This window comes from Coregonus lavaretus (assembly GCF_964263955.1).
Source record: "Coregonus lavaretus genome assembly, chromosome: 35".
Taxonomy (NCBI): domain Eukaryota; kingdom Metazoa; phylum Chordata; class Actinopteri; order Salmoniformes; family Salmonidae; genus Coregonus; species Coregonus lavaretus.
In genome coordinates, this window is record NC_140022.1 from 15,936,811 (window position 1) to 15,959,546 (window position 22,736).

A 22,736-nucleotide genomic window follows, 5' to 3' on the forward strand; every position below is an offset into this window, starting at 1 on the left:
CTAGCTAGCTGGCTAGCTTCGTGCTAATCCCCGGCATAGCCGAATATAATGCTAACCTACAATAACTATCCACAACAGCCCGCGATGCCTACTTACAATAACCAACTACGTTCTAAATACATAATTAAGCCTTACTCGACAAAGCCCAAGCTATGTACAAAGCCAAACTTACCCGACGTCAGCTGATATTTGTCTTCTGCAATCAGTAGGTGTAATTAAGTACAGTAGGTACTAACTACCTAACGCTGATGCCTCAGATAATGAAGTTAGAAAAACGGCTGAAATGGTAGAAAGCTAGCTGGCTTAATTACAGGTACTCTTAAGCGTGAATAACATTGGAAACAGCTATCCACCGTGGCATGACATCTCAGGTGTCAGGATGAAGCATTTTCTCACAAAAAGAGGACTCAAGCAAACTCTCTCTTCAACAGTTTCACTAGTCATGTTAGGTCTACTTAAAATGTCACATTCATTCACAAGTAATTTGAAAATAAGTTATACTACTGAAACACATTCACAATAAGTTATATTACAACCTACCTCTGAAGTAAGCAGTGTGTTCTCTCACTAATGAAATAGGACATTAACAATTTGTCAGTGGTTAGTTGAATCAGTCTCTTTGCACTGTTCAGTTTGTCTGTGCAACAGGTAACCTTCCAGAATCGGAATCTTGTGATGTCACAATGGAGTCCCCATTGCCATGGTTACCCACAGCAGCTTTCATGTGTTATCAAATGCTGGCACAATTTAGTTTATTTATTTTAGATTTTTTGTACCTATGCAGCACAGTCATACCTAATATATACAATGAATCCATATAACCTAATTTTTTATTAAAATAAAATGCTGTAACTCATGTAAAATGGTTGACCATTCAAACGACATGTGTTTTGCCTAATTAAAAGTCTATATGTTTTAGATATCATAAATAGCAGCCAGGCTTACTTAGGTTGTTTGTTCGATCTCAGCCTACCACTAATGCCAATATTTTTCATCATCATCATCATCATCATCAATGAAATACATAGGCTACCTTACTACAGTAAAACAAGTCTTCCATAGTCTATGTCACCTCAGTAACAAAGTTCCAAAAAAGAAATGAGGGTTCAAGAAAACATCTCTCTTCAATGGCCTCAGCTATTAGCCATATGATCAACAAGGTCAACTGCAGCACTAAAATCAAGAAGCAGCTCATCCACAAGTTTATCTTGGTCAAGTGATCTGAGCCATTGATCGATTAAATCAACGAGAGCTGTTGCAGTCGAGTGATCCTTACGGTATCTTTACGGTACGCATGCTCATAGAGGGATAAAATTAGCTGGATGTGTAATTATATAGGCCCAAAAAATGTAATTGAAGAGTAGGTGTCATTGATGTTTAGCATTTAAGTTTAATAAATAATTAAATAAAGAAATCAATATCAGCTGACTATAGAAAAGTATTGTTTAAAATTATGTTTGAACATTTTCTTATCCGTGTCTTTCCAGTTGATATAACCAAACAGACAACCTTTGTTGCTCAAGAGCGTCACACATTCCTCCATTCATTCTCTATCATATTCCCCTCCATCAAATTCCTCTATCATATTCCCTCCATCATATTCTCTCTATTATATTTCTCTCCATCATATTCCACTCCATCATAATACTCGCTATCATATTCCCTCTATCATATTCCTCTTTATTTTTACAGGGAATCCCAATTGAGACCAGTGTCTCTTTTTCAATGGTGCCCTGTGTTATATCAATTAACAATCCAAACAGCTTAAACAGATAAAATTACATACAGAGTAGAAAATATATAGAGCAAAATTATTAGACTTGAACACATACATTTCACAATGAACAGGTCTTGTATTTAACCAGTTGAGCTGACAACCATTTTGCACTGTTTCACTAGGGCTTTAGTCATCAATCTAGCAAGAGGGAAATAGTTTATTAATGTAGTGGTGTCCCTCCCCCCAGGAAGCTACGACCTTTAGCTTTCACCTGGAATTGTTCATTTATGTCTGAGAAAAAAAACACTTTCCAAACCATATGATCTAGTACACAAGAAAAGTATAATACAACCTTCTTTACTACTTTGCCAAACATTTCATGACATTAGTGAGAGTCAAAATCTGTAAAATTTGTGAATGTCTAAATTAACATTTGGGCAATTTGACCAGTGTACATCACTCCTATAGACAATGAGAGATGGGCTATGTAAAGGTCTCGATTTTGTCGTTCTGAACAAATGTTTGACTTCCACACAAAATTACTTCTTGACTTATTTTAGGTTTAAGGAAGTGTGTAGGTTTAAACTATTGCTTTAAAGGGAAGAGAGGGGGAGGAGGAGAGAGCGCGAGAGATGGGGGGAGTGGGAGAAAGAGGGAAGGAGGGGGAGGAGGGGGAGGAGGTGGAGGGCAGCTGTGTCCGACACACCATACTTACACCTGCAACAGGTAGGCCAGGGGGCGGGACCTGTAGGTGAGACTCATAACATGATAAAGGGGGCAGGTGAAGAAGGGGTGTTGCTGGAGTCAAGGAAGGGAGGGTGTTCCTACGAGCCCCCTGCCAGCGAGACGGGGAGCAGGGAGGAAGTCTGTCCATGGAGCATTTCTGGGTCATTGGGTCGCCTCCAATGAGATTAGATCACCCTCTACAATGTAAAGCAGTTTGAGTACTGGGGTGTTCTCTGTATAAATCCAAGGTGAAACCTCCAGGGGCTAGCCTTCTCTCAGCGGAGAGTCTGCTCTGGGCTGCCTGCGAAAGGTGCTCCTCTGTGGGAAAGAGGAGAGAACAAGAGGCCCCAGAAGAGATCTCCTTATGGTAGTGATGGACAGATCAACTCTCCTTGTTATCTTCCACCTCTTCCTCTTCCTCTTGCTCAGCCTTCTCCCTCCTTTCCTTCTTACAGTCTTACAGTCCTTCTTACAGTCATTTTCTCCCTTTCCTCCTTCCTCTCCTCCCTCTTTCTCTTCCTCTACCTTCCTCTCCCTCCTTCCCTCTTGGTAAACCTTGTTTAGTCGAGCCAGATTGTGGATAGCTAGCCATGGTTTAGACCACTGTCGCTGTCTGGGTGGGGGGATACAGGACTGGTCCACTGGACTCAGCTCACATGGGGAGAACCTGCTGCTGCTGCCACTCCCCCTCTTACCTGGGATGAGATCACGTTTGGAGGAAACCTGGCACCATCCCTACGGTGAAGCATGGTGGTGGCAGCATCATGCTCCGGGGAGGATTTTCAGGGACAGGGACTGGGAACACGCCCCATTCACATCGACGGGGCTGTAGTGGAGCAGGTCGAGAGTTTCAAGTTCCTTGGTGTCCACATCACCAACAAACTATCATGGTTCAAACACACCAAGACAGTCGTGAAGAGGGCACGACAACGCCTTTTCCACCTCAGGAGACTGAAAAGATTTGGCATTGGTCCCAAGATCCTCAAAAAGTTCTACAGCTGCACCATCGAGAGCTTCCTGACCAGTTGCATCACCGCCTGGTATGGCAACTGCTCGGCATCCGACCGTAAGGCGCTACAGAGGGTGGTGAGTACGGCCCAGTACATCACTGGAGCCAAGCTTCCTGCCATCCAGGACCTATATACTTGGAGGTGTAAGAGGGAGGCCCAAAAAATTGACAAAGACTCCAGTCACCCAAGTCATAGACTGTTCTCTCTGCTACCGCACAGCAAGCGGTACCAGAGTGCCAAGTCTAGGTCCAAAAGACTCCTTAACAGCTTCTATCCCCAATTCATAAGACTGCTGAACAATTAATCAAATGGCCACCCGGACTATTTACATTGACACCTCCCCCCTTTGTTTTTACACTGGTAGTAGGAATCTGGATCGGTTTCCTTTTCTTTTTACCTTGCTTTTGTTATTATTATTATTTTTTAAAGTTTTCTTTTTACATTTCGTAAAATGTTATAATTACAAAAACATTTCATTTTAATTTCAATTTAGTAACATACTGTATCATTCAAATAAATATTATTATTTGTCTAATCATATTTTGCCAGCTAACTGGGTGGCAGGCTGCAATCAGTAGCTGTAATTAAGTACAGCAGCCACCAACCATCTAACGTTAATGCCTCGGATAATGAGGTTAGAAGAACAGCTGAATGGTCGGTAGCTAGCTGGCTCAATTACAGGTACTCTTAAGCGTGAAATAACATTGGAAACAACTAACCACAGTTGCTAAAAGTTACCAGTAGCTACCCACTAGCTAGCTAGCTTTGTTGGTCCAAGTGGTGGGTTAGCTAGCACTCGTGCTTCGCCGGGGTCCACCGAATAGAATACTTACCTACAATAATTACCTACAATAACCTACAATAACTACCTAAGTAAACTACCTATAATACCTGACTACAATACCTACATACAATCTAAATACATGGTTTAAGCTTTACTCAACAACATATAAGAAGCCAGCTTATCTCCTGCTAGAGAAAACACAACCTCTCCCGACAACCTCGAGGCAAGAGACCTTTCTCTCTTTCTCGTCATCTTTCAACTTCTTATTCAGTTCCTTATTTTTCTCTTTTTCCTCCATCTTTAAAAATGTGACTTTCTGCTTGAGGTTCATGGCCAGAAAGCCCACTCTTCCCAGGATGGTCTCTGCTCTCTCTGATGAAACCGTCCCATTGGAGCTCTTGGAATGGGCACGGTCCGCCTCACTCTTCAAACCCTCACTCGGGCTCACCTCCTCCTTGACGCTCCTCTCTTCACTCTCAATGTCAATGCCTGTCCAATAATCCTAACAGGAAGACATTGACTCTAGATGTAATATTGTTCCAATGTGGCACATTCAATACACATTTGAGTGATCAACATACATTGATGGCCTCATGGGGCACACAATTTAGAGGACAGTAATTGAGGTAACTTGTTTATTTGTATCCCAAACCGATTTTGTAATAGCCATAGATGTTCTTCCTGGGTCCACACCAAACGTAATACAAATGTTAACCCTAGTAAGGGGTGATGTTTTATACTATGAGCATAGATTAGCAGGGTTGGGGTCAATTCAATTTCAATTCCAGTCAATTCAGGAAGTACTTAATTCAATGCTTTGAATTGAAATGGAACAGACCCCCAACCCTGTAGAGTAGAACTGTAAAATAGGACACCTACCTTTGCCTTTTTCAGCGTCCAGGGCCTGGGTTCCTCATCCTCTGACCTGCATATGGAGGCTCTCACTCTAACAGGCGTCTTAGTGGCCATGCAGAGCAGAGGGGTTGCCAGAGTTAAGTTAGCATCTGGGACCAGCTGGTGAGCATGAGGGCAGCGATCCACCTCTTCACTAGTGCCCTTCCCTTTCTGCTCTGGCTGCTTGTGGTCCTTGTCATGGATGCATGCCAGGCTTGGAGGAAGTGCTAGGACAGGGCTTTTATCACTCATCAGTTCCTCTCTCTTGACAGTGGATGCAACTGCACTTGCCTCTGTGTTAACTGAGCACTATGTGGTGTCCTCAACTGTCTCCTCTGGCTGCTTGTGGTCATTGTTGTTGTGAATGCATTGCAGACCTGGAGGACTTTTATCATCCCAGGTGTAAATAGCAACAGTTGCCTCTGTGTCGACTGAGCACTTTGTAGTGCACTCAACTGTCTTCCATAGCGGTTTGTGGTCATTGTTGTGGGTGCAGGTCAGGATTAGAGGCAGTGTTGCAGGTGCAGGAGGACTTTTATCAGCCAAACACTCCTCCGTGTGGACAGTGGACACAGAAACGGCTGCTTCCCTGGCAACTGGACACTTGTTGGTGTCCTCTACTGCCTCCCCTGGCAGAGTGTGGACAGTGGAGACGGAAACGGCCGCTTCCCTGGACACTTGACTCTTGGTGGTGTCCTCTACTGCCTCCTCTGGCTGCTTGTGGCCATTGTCTAGAATGTGTGGCAACTTTGAAGGCAGCATTGGAGCCGGGCTTTTATCACCCAACAGGTTCTCTCCCTGGACAATGGATGTGCCTGCAGTGATCGCTGTGGTAACGGAGGATTCGGTGGCATCCTCTTTTGTCTCCTCTGTCAGTTTGTGGTCAGAGTCTCGGATACATGGCGAGCTTGGAGGCAGTGCTGCAGGGTCAGGAGGGCTTTGATCAGCTGCCATGTCCTCTTTGAGGTGAGTGGACACATCATTGTTTGTTTCACTGATAACTGGACACTTGGTGGTGTCCTCTACTGCCTCCCCTGGCAGTTTGTAGTCAACTTCAAAGACAAGTGGCAGACTTGGAGGCAGCATTGGGACAGGGCATTTAGCTGCTGATCTGTACACTCCAAAATCAACAGTAGCTGTGCCTGCAGTGGTCTCTGTAGCAACTGAGACCTCATAGGTATCCTCTACTGTCTGCTCTGATGGCATGAAGTCATCGTCAAAGACTGTTGGCAGGCATGTAGGCAGCACTGAATGAAGACTTCTAGCTGCCCATCGATTCTCTCCCTTGACAGTGGCTGTGGTAGCAGTGGTCTCTGTGGCAACTGGGCACTCTGTGGCTGAAACAGCAGGCTTAGAGGTTTCGAAGAAATTGAATGAATTGCCAATGAACCGCTGAGCCAAGGGTTGGGAGGGAGTAATGATAGAATCTGTCCTCTTCCTCAACATTAGATATTGCCACTGGAGCAACTGAGACCTCAGTGGTGCCCTCTACTGCCTGATGTGGCTGCATGGAGTCTTCGTCAAAGAAGTGTGGCAGGTATCGATGCAGCATTGAGGAAAGATGTATATCTGTCCATAGGTCCTCTCGTATACCTGTAGATACATCTGCAGTGGCCTCTGTGGCAACTGGGCATTCAGCAGACTGGCAGGTTTCAGGGCCAAAGTATGAAAATACAATGAACCGCTGTGCATCCTGAGCGTGTATGGCAAATGGAGAGGGGGGATGCAACATGGTAGGTATAGGCCTCTGATTGGTGAAAGCCAGTGGTGGGAGGGAGTCAATACAGGGAGCCATGAACTCAGTGAGAGGACAGTTGCTCACATCTCACACATTCTGCGTGAGAAAAGAAACAGACATGATGAAAGTGATCACATTCAGTACATACATACATACTGTATGAGTCAGCACTACTTACTTATACATCATATATATATATATATATATATATATATATATATATATATATATATATATATATATATATATATATATATATATATATATATATATATATATATATATATATAGTGTCCTCTAAGATGCTCTGCACCAGTCTGTCCCAACCCTTGGTCCCCTAGCCAATGGGCCAGCTAAGTGTAAAAATACATGCCCCACACCCAGCATAACATTTGACATTTTAGCCATTTATCAGACGCTTTTATCCAGAATGACTTATAGTTAGTTAGTGCATTCAACTTAAGGTAGCTAGGTGAGACAACCACATAATCCTGATATGAGCGTCTATGATAGAACGGTTGTTTATTTTTTATGACCAGACAACCATAAGAACTGAGGACATAAATTCACTGAAACAGACAGACACGATACAACACATTTAGACAAGAACAGTTATAAGCATTGCCATGGTGTAGCCTAATACAAAAAGAAATAAGGACAAAACATTGTTAGCTTACATTCCATGGCATATGGAACATTTTGCCCTTACAATAACTTATATTTGCTTTAATTAATATTGTTAAACAGAACTCTTGTCGACTTTGTCAAAGTTGGTCTTGTTACCTCCTCAATCAGTCTTGGCATTTTCCTCGTCTTGAACCAAATCCTCTTCATCTTCTTCTCCTGATCCTTCTGGATCTGCAAAACCAGAGCCAACCTGGCTCCCAGCTCCATCACGTAGTCTGTCTAGATCGCCCTTTCCTCCAACCGACACTCACCCCTCCTCTGTGTCAGCGTTGAACCCTCCATGTCTTCCTCTTAGCTAACAATAACTCTGGAAAATACACAACGTTGTAGTAAGTGGGTGTTGCTAACCAAATAATAATGCATCTCTTTACAATGTGCACACGTTTTCTTCCCAGCTACTTACAATTAATCAAGTGAGAATTCTGATCCAGATATGTTTAGGCAATAGGCCTATCTGAATTACTAGTAAAAAGTTGGCTACTGGAAAAGCGACCAAGTTCAAATGAATCGATTTTGGCTGTTCTTATCATTTCGTGAACAATATCCTTCATGACATCATCATTGTGATGCAAGGCGTTGCCATGGCAGATGAAAAAGCACAACACAGACTTTAAAAAGCAAACTTCAGGGTCTTTCTGTACCTTACTATTGAGCCTTATTCAACCCCTCATGTAGCTCTACTCCATATTGGGCCTGGTTCTCACAAACCACACTAATCACTTCCATCATATCATTGAAAACACTGTGTTTTGGGTAGAAAATGACTCTATATCCATGCAGGACCTAACTTGTACAGTTTCATCTATTTTAAAAACCAAGGAGGTAAAAATGCCAGTCTTCTCTTTGAGTGCCCTTGAGTGCACCTCAATTTAAAGAGGTCTATCAATTCAACCATTTGAAATGGATGTCCATTCAATTAAGAACATATTATTCTTATTAGAAATTAATCAGCTACAAATTAGGTAGGCGTACTTGTTTTTTTACACAACCTACTCTTTTGGTACATATTTATTGAGATAATTGATTACAACATATGTTGGTGATTAACACAGAGAGAGGTTTTTTTTCTGTCATCAATAGAATGCATTAGCCATTAGGCTGGCTCACTACAATTGTAACATGACATCTCAGGTGTCAGGATGAAGCATTTTCTCACAAAAAGAGGACTCAAGCAAACTATCTCTCTTCAACAGTTTCACTAGTCATGTTAGGTCTACTTAAAATGTCACATTCATACACAAGTAATTTGAAAATAAGTTATACTACTGAAACACATTCACAATAAGTTATATTACAACCTACCTCTGAAGTAAGCAGTGTGTTCTCTCACTAATGAAATAGGACATTAATAATTTGTCAGTGGTTAGTTGAATCAGTCTCTTTGCACTGTTCAGTTTGTCTGTGCAACAGGTAACCTTCCAGAATCGGACTCTTGTGATGTCACAATGGAGTCCCCATTGCCATGGTTACCCACAGCAGCTTTCATGTGTTATCAAATGCTGGCACAATTTAGTTTATTTATTTTAGATTTTTTGTACCTATGCAGCACAGTCATACCTAATATATACAATGAATCCATATAACCTAATTTTTTATTAAAATAAAATGCTGTAACTCATGTAAAATGGTTGACCATTCAAACGACATGTGTTTTGCCTAATTAAAAGTCTATATGTTTTAGATATCATAAATAGCAGCCAGGCTTACTTAGGTTGTTTGTTCGATCTCAGCCTACCACTAATGCCAATATTTTTCATCATCATCATCATCATCATCATCAATGAAATACATAGGCTACCTTACTACAGTAAAACAAGTCTTCCATAGTCTATGTCACCTCAGTAACAAAGTTCCAAAAAAGAAATGAGGGTTCAAGAAAACATCTCTCTTCAATGGCCTCAGCTATTAGCCATATGATCAACAAGGTCAACTGCAGCACTAAAATCAAGAAGCAGCTCATCCACAAGTTTATCTTGGTCAAGTGATCTGAGCCATTGATCGATTAAATCAACGAGAGCTGTTGCAGTCGAGTGATCCTTACGGTATCTTTACGGTACGCATGCTCATAGAGGGATAAAATTAGCTGGATGTGTAATTATATAGGCCCAAAAAATGTAATTGAAGAGTAGGTGTCATTGATGTTTAGCATTTAAGTTTAATAAATAATTAAATAAAGAAATCAATATCAGCTGACTATAGAAAAGTATTGTTTAAAATTATGTTTGAACATTTTCTTATCCGTGTCTTTCCAGTTGATATAACCAAACAGACAACCTTTGTTGCTCAAGAGCGTCACACATTCCTCCATTCATTCTCTATCATATTCCCCTCCATCAAATTCCTCTATCATATTCCCTCCATCATATTCTCTCTATTATATTTCTCTCCATCATATTCCACTCCATCATAATACTCGCTATCATATTCCCTCTATCATATTCCTCTTTATTTATACAGGGAATCCCAATTGAGACCAGTGTCTCTTTTTCAATGGTGCCCTGTGTTATATCAATTAACAATCCAAACAGCTTAAACAGATAAAATTACATACAGAGTAGAAAATATATAGAGCAAAATTATTAGACTTGAACACATACATTTCACAATGAACAGGTCTTGTATTTAACCAGTTGAGCTGACAACCATTTTGCACTGTTTCACTAGGGCTTTAGTCATCAATCTAGCAAGAGGGAAATATTTTATTAATGTAGTGGTGTCCCTCCCCCCAGGAAGCTACGACCTTTAGCTTTCACCTGGAATTGTTCATTTATGTCTGAGAAAAAAAACACTTTCCAAACCATATGATAATAATAATAATTAATAATAATAATAATTAGTCATTTAGCAGACGCTCTTATCCAGAGCGACTTACAGGAGCAATTAGGGTTAAGCCCCTTGCTCAAGGGCACATCGACACCTAGTCGGCTCGGGGATTAGAACCAGCGACCTTTCGTCACAAAGCAACATCACTATTGGATGTAATGACAATATTTGGTCTATAAATACAGAGATTATATCACTGACTTTCCCCCAGAATTCAACCACCCCCGGGCATTATAGCACATGCTGAAAAAGACCATGGTCCCCTGTGGAGCAGAATTCACATAAAGGTGATGGACTAAGATTATCCCACTTCTGACACCAATGTAGCTGTTAACAGCTGGAGTGGGGCTTGAACCAGTCACCATGTGATAGCCAGTCACCCCATATAGCTAGCTGCCTTCTGTGAGGCTACACCATGATCTAGTACACAAGAAAAGTATAATACAACCTTCTTTACTACTTTGCCAAACATTTCATGACATTAGTGAGAGTCAAAATCTGTAAAATTTGTGAATGTCTAAATTAACATTTGGGCAATTTGACCAGTGTACATCACTCCTATAGACAATGAGAGATGGGCTATGTAAAGGTCTCGATTTTGTCGTTCTGAACAAATGTTTGACTTCCACACAAAATTACTTCTTGACTTTTTTTAGGTTTAAGGAAGTGTGTAGGTTTAAACTATTGCTTTAAAGGGAAGAGAGGGGGAGGAGGAGAGAGCGCGAGAGATGGGGGGAGTGGGAGAAAGAGGGAAGGAGGGGGAGGAGGGGGAGGAGGTGGAGGGCAGCTGTGTCCGACACACCATACTTACACCTGCAACAGGTAGGCCAGGGGGCGGGACCTGTAGGTGAGACTCATAACATGATAAGGGGGGCAGGTGAAGAAGGGGTGTTGCTGGAGTCAAGGAAGGGAGGGTGTTCCTACGAGCCCCCTGCCAGCGAGACGGGGAGCAGGGAGGAAGTCTGTCCATGGAGCATTTCTGGGTCATTGGGTCGCCTCCAATGAGATTAGATCACCCTCTACAATGTAAAGCAGTTTGAGTACTGGGGGGTTCTCTGTATAAATCCAAGGTGAAACCTCCAGGGGCTAGCCTTCTCTCAGCGGAGAGTCTGCTCTGGGCTGCCTGCGAAAGGTGCTCCTCTGTGGGAAAGAGGAGAGAACAAGAGGCCCCAGAAGAGATCTCCTTATGGTAGTGATGGACAGATCAACTCTCCTTGTTATCTTCCACCTCTTCCTCTTCCTCTTGCTCGGCCTTCTCCCTCCTTTCCTTCTTACAGTCTTACAGTCCTTCTTACAGTCATTTTCTCCCTTTCCTCCTTCCTCTCCTCCCTCTTTCTCTTCCTCTACCTTCCTCTCCCTCCTTCCCTCTTGGTAAACCTTGTTTAGTCGAGCCAGATTGTGGATAGCTAGCCATGGTTTAGACCACTGTCGCTGTCTGGGTGGGGGGATACAGGACTGGTCCACTGGACTCAGCTCACATGGGGAGAACCTGCTGCTGCTGCCACTCCCCCTCTTACCTGGGATGAGATCACGTTTGGAGGAAACCTGGCACCATCCCTACGGTGAAGCATGGTGGTGGCAGCATCATGCTCCGGGGAGGATTTTCAGGGACAGGGACTGGGAACACGCCCCATTCACATCGACGGGGCTGTAGTGGAGCAGGTCGAGAGTTTCAAGTTCCTTGGTGTCCACATCACCAACAAACTATCATGGTTCAAACACACCAAGACAGTCGTGAAGAGGGCACGACAACGCCTTTTCCACCTCAGGAGACTGAAAAGATTTGGCATTGGTCCCAAGATCCTCAAAAAGTTCTACAGCTGCACCATCGAGAGCTTCCTGACCAGTTGCATCACCGCCTGGTATGGCAACTGCTCGGCATCCGACCGTAAGGCGCTACAGAGGGTAGTGCGTACGGCCCAGTACATCACTGGAGCCAAGCTTCCTGCCATCCAGGACCTATATACTTGGAGGTGTAAGAGGGAGGCCCAAAAAATTGACAAAGACTCCAGTCACCCAAGTCATAGACTGTTCTCTCTGCTACCGCACAGCAAGCGGTACCAGAGTGCCAAGTCTAGGTCCAAAAGGCTCCTTAACAGCTTCTATCCCCAATTCATAAGACTGCTGAACAATTAATCAAATGGCCACCCGGACTATTTACATTGACACCTCCCCCCTTTGTTTTTACACTGGTAATAGGAATCTGGATCGGTTTCCTTTTCTTTTTACCTTGCTTTTGTTATTATTATTATTTTTTAAAGTTTTCTTTTTACATTTCGTAAAATGTTATAATTACAAAAACATTTCATTTTAATTTCAATTTAGTAACATACTGTATCATTCAAATAAATATTATTATTTGTCTAATCATATTTTGCCAGCTAACTGGGTGGCAGGCTGCAATCAGTAGCTGTAATTAAGTACAGCAGCCACCAACCATCTAACGTTAATGCCTCGGATAATAAGGTTAGAAGAACAGCTGAATGGTCGGTAGCTAGCTGGCTCAATTACAGGTACTCTTAAGCGTGAAATAACATTGGAAACAACTAACCACAGTTGCTAAAAGTTACCAGTAGCTACCCACTAGCTAGCTAGCTTTGTTGGTCCAAGTGGTGGGTTAGCTAGCACTCGTGCTTCGCCGGGGTCCACCGAATAGAATACTTACCTACAATAATTACCTACAATAACCTACAATAACTACCTAAGTAAACGACCTATAATACCTGACTACAATACCTACATACAATCTAAATACATGGTTTAAGCTTTACTCAACAACATATAAGAAGCCAGCTTATCTCCTGCTAGAGAAAACACAACCTCTCCCGACAACCTCGAGGCAAGAGACCTTTCTCTCTTTCTCGTCATCTTTCAATTTCTTATTCAGTTCCTTATTTTTCTCTTTTTCCTCCATCTTTAAAAATGTGACTTTCTGCTTGAGGTTCATGGCCAGAAAGCCCACTCTTCCCAGGATGGTCTCTGCTCTCTCTGATGAAACCGTCCCATTGGAGCTCTTGGAATGGGCACGGTCCGCCTCACTCTTCAAACCCTCCCTCGGGCTCACCTCCTCCTTGACGCTCCTCTCTTCACTCTCAATGTCAATGCCTGTCCAATAATCCTAACAGGAAGACATTGACTCTAGATGTAATATTGTTCCAATGTGGCACATTCAATACACATTTGAGTGATCAACATACATTGATGGCCTCATGGGGCACACAATTTAGAGGACAGTAATTGAGGTAACTTGTTTATTTGTATCCCAAACCGATTTTGTAATAGCCATAGATGTTCTTCCTGGGTCCACACCAAACGTAATACAAATGTTAACCCTAGTAAGGGGTGATGTTTTATACTATGAGCATAGATTAGCAGGGTTGGGGTCAATTCAATTTCAATTCCAGTCAATTCAGGAAGTACTTAATTCAATGCTTTGAATTGAAATGGAACAGACCCCCAACCCTGTAGAGTAGAAGTGTAAAATAGGACACCTACCTTTGCCTTTTTCAGCGTCCAGGGCCTGGGTTCCTCATCCTCTGACCTGCATATGGAGGCTCTCACTCTAACAGGCGTCTTAGTGGCCATGCAGAGCAGAGGGGTTGCCAGAGTTAAGTTAGCATCTGGGACCAGCTGGTGAGCATGAGGGCAGCGATCCACCTCTTCACTAGTGCCCTTCCCTTTCTGCTCTGGCTGCTTGTGGTCCTTGTCATGGATGCATGCCAGGCTTGGAGGAAGTGCTAGGACAGGGCTTTTATCACTCATCAGTTCCTCTCTCTTGACAGTGGATGCAACTGCACTTGCCTCTGTGTTAACTGAGCACTATGTGGTGTCCTCAACTGTCTCCTCTGGCTGCTTGTGGTCATTGTTGTTGTGAATGCATTGCAGACCTGGAGGACTTTTATCATCCCAGGTGTAAATAGCAACAGTTGCCTCTGTGTCGACTGAGCACTTTGTAGTGCACTCAACTGTCTTCCATAGCGGTTTGTGGTCATTGTTGTGGGTGCAGGTCAGGATTAGAGGCAGTGTTGCAGGTGCAGGAGGACTTTTATCAGCCAAACACTCCTCCGTGTGGACAGTGGACACAGAAACGGCTGCTTCCCTGGCAACTGGACACTTGTTGGTGTCCTCTACTGCCTCCCCTGGCAGAGTGTGGACAGTGGAGACGGAAACGGCCGCTTCCCTGGACACTTGACTCTTGGTGGTGTCCTCTACTGCCTCCTCTGGCTGCTTGTGGCCATTGTCTAGAATGTGTGGCAACTTTGAAGGCAGCATTGGAGCCGGGCTTTTATCACCCAACAGGTTCTCTCCCTGGACAATGGATGTGCCTGCAGTGATCGCTGTGGTAACGGAGGATTCGGTGGCATCCTCTTTTGTCTCCTCTGTCAGTTTGTGGTCAGAGTCTCGGATACATGGCGAGCTTGGAGGCAGTGCTGCAGGGTCAGGAGGGCTTTGATCAGCTGCCATGTCCTCTTTGAGGTGAGTGGACACATCATTGTTTGTTTCACTGATAACTGGACACTTGGTGGTGTCCTCTACTGCCTCCCCTGGCAGTTTGTAGTCAACTTCAAAGACAAGTGGCAGACTTGGAGGCAGCATTGGGACAGGGCATTTAGCTGCTGATCTGTACACTCCAAAATCAACAGTAGCTGTGCCTGCAGTGGTCTCTGTAGCAACTGAGACCTCATAGGTATCCTCTACTGTCTGCTCTGATGGCATGAAGTCATCGTCAAAGACTGTTGGCAGGCATGTAGGCAGCACTGAAGGAAGACTTCTAGCTGCCCATCGATTCTCTCCCTTGACAGTGGCTGTGGTAGCAGTGGTCTCTGTGGCAACTGGGCACTCTGTGGCTGAAACAGCAGGCTTAGAGGTTTCGAATAAATTGAATGAATTGCCAATGAACCGCTGAGCCAAGGGTTGGGAGGGAGTAATGATAGAATCTGTCCTCTTCCTCAACATTAGATATTGCCACTGGAGCAACTGAGACCTCAGTGGTGCCCTCTACTGCCTGATGTGGCTGCATGGAGTCTTCGTCAAAGAAGTGTGGCAGGTATCGATGCAGCATTGAGGAAAGATGTATATCTGTCCATAGGTCCTCTCGTATACCTGTAGATACATCTGCAGTGGCCTCTGTGGCAACTGGGCATTCAGCAGACTGGCAGGTTTCAGGGACAAAGTATGAAAATACAATGAACCGCTGTGCATCCTGAGCGTGTATGGCAAATGGAGAGGGGGGATGCAACATGGTAGGTATAGGCCTCTGATTGGTGAAAGCCAGTGGTGGGAGGGAGTCAATACAGGGAGCCATGAACTCAGTGAGAGGACAGTTGCTCACATCTCACACATTCTGCGTGAGAAAAGAAACAGACATGATGAAAGTGATCACATTCAGTACATACATACATACTGTATGAGTCAGCACTACTTACTTATACATCACATATATATATATATATATATATGTGTCCTCTAAGATGCTCTGCACCAGTCTGTCCCAACCCTTGGTCCCCTAGCCAATGGGCCAGCTAAGTGTAAAAATACATGCCCCACACCCAGCATAACATTTGACATTTTAGCCATTTATCAGACGCTTTTACCCAGAACGACTTATAGTTAGTTAGTGCATTCAACTTAAGGTAGCTAGGTGAGACAACCACATAATCCTGATATGAGCGTCTATGATAGAACGGTTGTTTATTTTTTATGACCAGACAACCATAAGAACTGAGGACATAAATTCACTGAAACAGACAGACACGATACAACACATTTAGACAAGAACAGTTATAAGCATTGCCATGGTGTAGCCTAATACAAAAAGAAATAAGGACAAAACATTGTTAGCTTACATTCCATGGCATATGGAACATTTTGCCCTTACAATAACTTATATTTGCTTTAATTAATATTGTTAAACAGAACTCTTGTCGACTTTGTCAAAGTTGGTCTTGTTACCTCCTCAATCAGTCTTGGCATTTTCCTCGACTTGAACCAAATCCTCTTCATCTTCTTCTCCTGATCCTTCTGGATCTGCAAAACCAGAGCCAACCTGGCTCCCAGCTCCATCACGTAGTCTGTCTAGATCGCCCTTTCCTCCAACCGACACTCACCCCTCCTCTGTGTCAGCGTTGAACCCTCCATGTCTTCCTCTTAGCTAACAATAACTCTGGAAAATACACAACGTTGTAGTAAGTGGGTGTTGCTAACCAAATAATAATGCATCTCTTTACAATGTGCACACGTTTTCTTCCCAGCTACTTACAATTAAGCAAGTGAGAATCCTGATCCAGATATGTTTAGGCAATAGGCCTATCTGAATTACTAGTAAAAAGTTGGCTACTGGAAAAGCGACCAAGTTCAAATGAATTGATTTTGGCTGTTCTTATCATTTCGTGAACAATATCCTTCATGACATTATCATTGTGATGCAAGGCGTTGCCATGGCAGATGAAAAAGCACAACACAGACTTTAAAAAGCAAACTTCAGGGTCTTTCTGTACCTTACTATTGAGCCTTATTCAACCCCTCATGTAGCTCTACTCCATATTGGGCCTGGTTCTCACAAACCACACTAATCACTTCCATCATATCATTGAAAACACTGTGTTTTGGGTAGAAAATGACTCTATATCCATGCAGGACCTAACTTAAACAGTTTCATCTATTTTAAAAACCAAGGAGGTAAAAATGCCAGTCTTCTCTTTGAGTGCCCTTGAGTGCACCTCAATTTAAAGAGGTCTATCAATTCAACCATTTGAAATGGATGTCCATTCAATTAAGAACATATTATTCTTATTAGAAATGAATCAGCTACAAATTAGGTAGGCGTACTTGTTTTTTTACACAACCTACTCTTTTGGTACATATTTATTGAGATAATTGATTACAACATATGTTGGTGATTAACACAGAGAGAGGTTTTTTTTCTGTCATCAATAGAATGCATTAGCCATTAGGCTGGCTCACTACAATTGTAACATTACATTTACATTTTAAATTTTAGTCATTTAGCAGACGCTCTTATCCAGAGCGACTTACAGGAGCAATTAGGGTTAAGTGCCTTGCTCAAGGGCACATTTACCCCATTTAGCAGACGCTCTTATCCAGAGTGACTTACAAATTGGTGCATTCACCCTATAGCTAGTGGGATAACCACTTTACAATTTTATTTTTTATTATTTTTTTCTCTTTATTTTTTTTATTTTTTTTTTGGGGGGGGTGGGTTGGGGTACGGGGGGTAGAAGGATTACATTATCCTATCCCAGGTATTCCTTAAAGAGGTGGGGTTTCAAATGTCTGTCCTGGCGTCGTGAGGGAGCTTGTTCCACCATTGGGGTGCCAGAGCAGCGAACAGTTTTGACTGGGCTGAGCGGGAGCTATGCTTCCGCAGAGGAAGGGGAGCCAGCAGGCCAGAGGTGGATGAACACAATGCCCTCGTTTGGGTGTAGGGACTGATCAGAGCCTGAAGGTACGGCGGTGCCGTTCCCCTCACTGCTCCATAAGCAAGCACCATGGTCTTGTAACGGATGCGAGCTTCAACTGGAAGCCAGTGGAGTGTGCGGAGGAGGGGGGTGACGTGAGAGAACTTGGGAAGGTTGAACACCAGACGGGCGGCGGCATTCTGGATGAGTTGTAGGGGTTTAATGGCACAGGCAGGGAGCCCAGCCAACAGCGAGTTGCAGTAATCCAGACGGGAGATGACAAGTGCCTGGATTAGGACCTGTGCCGCTTCCTGTGTAAGGCAGGGTCGTACTCTCCGAATGTTGTAGAGCGTGGATCTGCAGGATCGGGTCACCGCCTTGATGTTAGCGGAGAACGACAGGGTGTTGTCCAGGGTCACGCCAAGGCTCTTCGCACTCTGGGAGGAGGACACAACGGAGTTGTCAATCGTGATGGCGAGGTCATGGAACGGGCAGTCCTTCCCCGGGAGGAAGAGCAGCTCCGTCTTGCCAGGGTTCAGCTTGAGGTGGTGATCCGACATCCATACTGATATGTCTGCCAGACATGCAGAGATGCGATTCGCCACCTGGTTATCAGAAGGGGGAAAGGAGAAGATTAGTTGTGTATCGTCAGCGTAGCAATGATAGGAGAGGCCATGTGAGGATATGACAGAGCCAAGTGACTTGGTGTATAGGGAGAATAGGAGAGGGCCTAGAACTGAGCCCTGGGGGACACCAGTGGTGAGAGCACGTGGTGCGGAGACAGCTTCTCGCCACGCCACTTGGTAGGAGCGACCGGTCAGGTAGGACGCAATCCAGGAGTGAGCCGCGCCGGAGATGCCCAGCTCGGAGAGGGTGGAGAGGAGGATCTGATGGTTCACAGTATCAAAGGCAGCAGACAGGTCTAGAAGGACAAGAGCAGAGGAGAGAGAGTTAGCTTTAGCAGTGCGGAGAGCCTCTGTGACAGAGAAGAGCAGTCTCAGTTGAATGACCAGTCCTGAAACCTGACTGGTTTGGATCAAGAAGGTCATTCTGAGAGAGATAGCAAGAGAGTTGGCTAAAGACGGCACGCTCAATAGTTTTGGAAAGAAAAGAAAGAAGGGATACTGGTCTGTAGTTGTTGACGTCAGTGGGATCGAGTGTTGGTTTTTTGAGAAGGGGTGCAACTCTCGCTCTCTTGAAGACGGAAGGGACATAGCCAGCGGTCAAGGATGAGTTGATCAGCGAGGTGAGGTAGGGGAGAAGGTCACCGGAGATGGTCTGGAGAAGAGAGGAGGGGATGGGGTCAAGCGGGCAGGTTGTTGGGCGGCCTGCAGTCACAAGTCGCAGGATTTTATCTGGAGAGAGAGGGGAGAAAGAAGTCAAAGCATAGGGTAGGGCAGTGTGAGTAGGACCAGCAGTGTCATTAGACTTAACAAACGAGGATCGGATGTCGTCAACCTTCTTTTCAAAGTGGTTGACGAAGTCATCCACCGAGAGAGAGGAGGGGGGGAGGGGGGGGGATTCAGCAGGGAGGAGAATGTGGCAAAGAGCTTCCTAGGGTTAGAGGCAGATGCTTGGAATTTAGAGTGGTAGAAAGTGCCTTAGCAGCAGAAACAGATGAAGAAAATGTAGAGAGGAGGGAGTGAAAAGATGCCAGGTCGGCAGGGAGTTTAGTTTTCTTCCATTTCTGTGAGCTCGCAATGAGTCATCAAGCCACGGAGCTGGAGGGGAGGACCGAGCCGGCCGGGAGGATAGGGGACACAGAGAGTCAAAGGATGCAGAAAGGGAGGAGAGGAGGGTTGAGGAGGCAGAATCAGGAGATTGGAGGGAGAAGGATTGAGCAGAGGGAAGTGATGATAGGATGGAAGAGGAGAGAGTAGTGGGAGAGAGAGAGCGAAGGTTGCGGCGGCGCATTACCATCTGTGTAGGGGCAGAGTGAGTAGTGTTGGAGGAGAGCGAGAGAGAAAAGGACACAAAGTAGTGGTCGGAGACATGGAGGGGAGTTGCAGTGAGATTAGTAGAAGAGCAGCATCTAGTAAAGATGAGGTCAAGCGTATTGCCTGCCTTGTGAGTAGGGAGGGACGGTGAGAGGGTGAGGTCAAAAGAGGAGAGGAGTGGAAAGAAGGAGGCAGAGAGAAATGAGTCAAATGTAGACGTAGGGAGGTTGAAATCCCCCAAAACTGTGAGGGGTGAGCCATCCTCAGGAAAGGAGCTTATCAAGGCGTCAAGCTCATTGATGAACTCTCCAAGGGAACCTGGAGGGCGATAGATGACAAGGATATTAAGCTTAGATGGGCTAGTGACTGTGACAGCATGGAATTCAAATGAGGAGATAGACAGATGGGTTAGGGGAAAAATTGAGAATGTCCACTTGGGAGAGATGAGGATTCCTGTGCCACCACCCCTCTGACCAGATGCTCTCGGGGTATGCGAGAACACATGGTCAGACGAGGAGAGAGCAGTAGGAGTAGCAGTGTTTTCAGTGGTAATCCATGTTTCCGTCAGCGCCAGGAAGTCGAGGGAATGGAGGTTAGCATAGGCTGGGATGAAGTCAGCTTTGTTGGCAGCAGAACGGCAGTTCCAGAGGCTGCCTGAGACCTGGAACTCCAGGTGTGGGGTGCGTGCAGGGACCACCAGGTTAGAGGCAGCAGCCACGCGGTGTGAGGCGTTTGTGTGGCCTGTGCGGAGAGGAGAGAACAGGGATAGGCAGAGGCATAGTTGACAGGCTGTAGCAAATGGCTACAATAATGCAGAGGAGATCGGAATGAAATGAATTAAACATCAGGAAAAGAAGTGAGTAGGGCCTCCCTCGCCAAAACTTACACCTCAGAAACTATAATTGTTTCACTGAACCATCCAGATAAAAACTCTCCCAACTTCCACTTTTAGAAATTAGAATTGTTGTGAACTACAGCAGTTCAATGTTTCAAGGAATAGACTCAACTTGCTTTGTTCAGCTAGCTAAATATGACACCATGGCTGACTAGCATGCTAGCATCCAATAACACACAGTTTAGCACCAATGGCACCATTGCTGACTAGCATGCTAGCATCCAATAACACACAGTTTAGCACAAATGGCACCATGGCTGACCAGCATGCTAGCATCCAATAACACACAGTTTAGCACCAATACTTGGTTACAACAAACTAACAGTAGTGAGCTAACACACTAAACAGATAATTTGTGTGTTAACGAATTACGTTGGCTAGCTAGCACAAATATATTGTATTTAGCAGCTACAGTACAGTTGGCTGGTCATGTTGGCTAACTAGCAATGGCTACTGTGTTGACTTTGTTTGGAAAACGGCTAGCTAGCTACGTGCTACCTACAATAGCCACCCACAACAGCCCACGGTGCCTAGCTATGACGCTTTAGCCAACAAGCATGCTAGCATCCAATAACACACAGTTTAGCACCAATACTTGGTAACAACAAACGACCGATAGTGTTTTAACACGCTAAACAGATAATTCGTGTCTGTGTCTAGTTCCTATCATAACGCAGCAATAATTAAACGTTGGCTAGCTAGTACAAATATATTGTATTTAGCTGCTGCGGTACAGTTAGCTAGTCGTGATTGGCTACTGTGTTGACTTTGTATGAGACACGGCTAGCTAGCTGGCTAGCTTCGTGCTAATCCCCGGCATAGCCGAATATAATGCTAACCTACAATAACTATCCACAACAGCCCGCGATGCCTACTTACAATAACCAACTACGTTCTAAATACATAATTAAGCCTTACTCGACAAAGCCCAAGCTATGTACAAAGCCAAACTTACCCGACGCCAGCTGATATTTGTCTTCTGCAATCAGTAGGTGTAATTAAGTACAGTAGGTACTAACTACCTAACGCTGATGCCTCAGATAATGAAGTTAGAAAAACGGCTGAAATGGTAGAAAGCTAGCTGGCTTAATTACAGGTACTCTTAAGCATGAATAACATTGGAAACAGCTATCCACCGTGGCATGACATCTCAGGTGTCAGGATGAAGCATTTTCTCACAAAAAGAGGACTCAAGCAAACTATCTCTCTTCAACAGTTTCACTAGTCATGTTAGGTCTACTTAAAATGTCACATTCATACACAAGTAATTTGAAAATAAGTTATACTACTGAAACACATTCACAATAAGTTATATTACAACCTACCTCTGAAGTAAGCAGTGTGTTCTCTCACTAATGAAATAGGACATTAATAATTTGTCAGTGGTTAGTTGAATCAGTCTCTTTGCACTGTTCAGTTTGTCTGTGCAACAGGTAACCTTCCAGAATCGGACTCTTGTGATGTCACAATGGAGTCCCCATTGCCATGGTTACCCACAGCAGCTTTCATGTGTTATCAAATGCTGGCACAATTTAGTTTATTTATTTTAGATTTTTTGTACCTATGCAGCACAGTCATACCTAATATATACAATGAATCCATATAACCTAATTTTTTATTAAAATAAAATGCTGTAACTCATGTAAAATGGTTGACCATTCAAACGACATGTGTTTTGCCTAATTAAAAGTCTATATGTTTTAGATATCATAAATAGCAGCCAGGCTTACTTAGGTTGTTTGTTCGATCTCAGCCTACCACTAATGCCAATATTTTTCATCATCATCATCATCATCATCATCAATGAAATACATAGGCTACCTTACTACAGTAAAACAAGTCTTCCATAGTCTATGTCACCTCAGTAACAAAGTTCCAAAAAAGAAATGAGGGTTCAAGAAAACATCTCTCTTCAATGGCCTCAGCTATTAGCCATATGATCAACAAGGTCAACTGCAGCACTAAAATCAAGAAGCAGCTCATCCACAAGTTTATCTTGGTCAAGTGATCTGAGCCATTGATCGATTAAATCAACGAGAGCTGTTGCAGTCGAGTGATCCTTACGGTATCTTTACGGTACGCATGCTCATAGAGGGATAAACTTAGC